This window comes from Cupressus sempervirens, chromosome 2 (genome assembly GCF_028749045.1).
Source record: "Cupressus sempervirens isolate cs-2001-9-10 chromosome 2, ASM2874904v1, whole genome shotgun sequence".
Lineage (NCBI taxonomy): Eukaryota > Viridiplantae > Streptophyta > Pinopsida > Cupressales > Cupressaceae > Cupressus > Cupressus sempervirens.
The window spans coordinates 670,359,428-670,361,751 of record NC_143119.1 but is presented as its reverse complement, the minus strand read 5'-3'; positions in this window follow the sequence as shown (position 1 = coordinate 670,361,751).

Below are 2,324 nucleotides of genomic sequence, written 5' to 3'. Positions count from 1 at the left end.
TTTAGAAAAAGATGGAGTGGAAGCCTTTGGAAGCTTGAATGTCAACTTTGATTTATTTTCAATATTCAAGTCCTTCAAAATAGACTTGGGAATCCATATAGCTTTTGATTTCTCATTAGATGCTTTAGATCGTATTTCTTCCATAATGGATTTAGGAACCCATATTTTCTTTGATTTTGCAACAACGGACCTTTGTGGTCTCTTTTGTGCATTTCCTTTCTTATCATTCACATGTCAATTAGAGGAGACATAGTGATTATGTTTATTTTTAAGTTGATAATCCAAATTGCTTCCAAAAGGCTGGGGACTTGTGGATGACAAAGGTTGATATAGCTGGTTTAGATGGAAAGCTTTATATGAAGGACTCAAGGATATATATCTTTGTTGATCTTGAGGTAGGGTAGGAGAAGTAGGTAATGAGTTAAGAGTGGAATTAGGAGATGGAGGAATATAAGGTCCCAAAATAGATAGAAGGTTTGAAGGCTTTAGCTTAGATGGATAGATTTAGAAGATACAAATGGATAGTGGATAGGGATATCAGCATCCCTAGAGTGAGCAACATGACCTAGGCCATTAATAGACTCACATGTAACTTTAATAGGAGCAACACCTTTTATAGGAGCACTTATAGCTTGAGTGTAGATTTGAAGTGGATGTAGAGAAGTAGAACAAGAGGGTGAGGGAATACTTTTATTTCACAAGGAAGTTTAGGTAGCATAGGAAAAATATCCTTCTCTTGATCTTCACTAATCTCGTTAGGGATGGTGGAAGGAATATCATGATCTTTCCTAGTAGAGAGGCATGATATGGGAGATGGACTATGTGGCTCTTGAGATGGAGGGATGGCATCTTGAGGGAGATGAGAGGGTTCTTGATCTCGATCTTTAAGTTTTTTAGAATCCTCTTGACATGGATCCACTTCTAAGGACAAGGTAGAATGTGGAGCTTGTATGGTAGGTTCTTGAAGAGATAGTGAAGGACTAGATGGAGTGGGAGTAATAGGAATAGTCTGGCATGAAGGTTTTGGTATTTAGTTTGAGTAGTATGGGAGAGGTTTGCAGCTAGGTCAAGATTAGCTTGGCTTTCTTTTAGAGGCAACCCTTAAGGGTACACATAGTCAATAGAGAAAGTAGTGAGTTCTTTATTCGATGTAGGTATGTTGGAAAGCTTAGATGCTTTAGAAGGTGATGGCATGTTGGTAGAAGTAGAAGTCGCATTTGAAGCATTACTAGACATGGTTTCATGATGTTGATCAAGCTTGAGAGTAGTATCTTTAAAAGATAATTTCTTAGGTTTTGGAATTATGCCTTCATCAAATAAATCTTGGATTTTATTTTTCAACTCCATGTAATGTGAAGTTTTATGTAGATTATGTCTATGATAGGCACAATAGTTACTCATAAAGCATACTCTAGCCAAACTGACTTTAGGTAAAACAATGAGTTTGTTTTCAAGAAGTTCTTCTAAAGTTGATTCATAAGATTTTCCCAAAGGGGTGAAATCAAACTTTGGTTTAGGTCCCCAAGGTTGTCCTTCAAGATACTTCTATATTTCTTGGGTGTTTGTGCATTGTTCTTAGATGGCTTGGATTCAAAATCATAAGAAGTTGATGGTTTGCTATCATTGGAGGAAGGAGAATAATCTTGCTAGGAGAATTTGTTCGATGATGTGTCATCTTCTTCTTTTAGTCTTTGAAGTTGAGCGCTCATTGATTGGATTTGTTTCTTCATGTTTGCAATAAGTATGGCTTCTTCCTCAGTAGGAATGTTGGATTTAGTGCATTTGTTGTTAGACATTGTGATGTCTAGCTTTATGTGAAGCAAGAAAAATCTCTTCCACCCTTAGTTGCAATAGTCATAGGTAGAAAAAAATTTGACAGGTTTAGACTAAGATCCTGAAGGGGGTCAAAGTACTATAACCCAAGGTGTAAAAAAGCTTCTAACGTTAGGGTAAATTGCCTAATTTGAACCAGATCATCATAGGAAGACTAGAAATAACAGGATATCAAAGCAATTTGATCATAAAGTTTTGACTCAAGAACTCAGATTTTATTCGTTTTAAATATCCAGCTAGGTGTGATTAATCTTGAATCATGAACTAAGCACACAAGACAAAAATCAAGGATTTCAAGCAAACATCTTTAAACAATGAGCAAATGACAAATCAACCTTGCACATAAACAAGAATAGTGTCATAGTACCAATCTAATCCCTAGAACCACCACTGCGTATGTTCTCAAAATGTTTTCCAATTACACACATAGTCTTAGAAAATAAAATTTGGCAACACTATGGTTCTTAGTAATGTTTAACTATGTAGCTTTT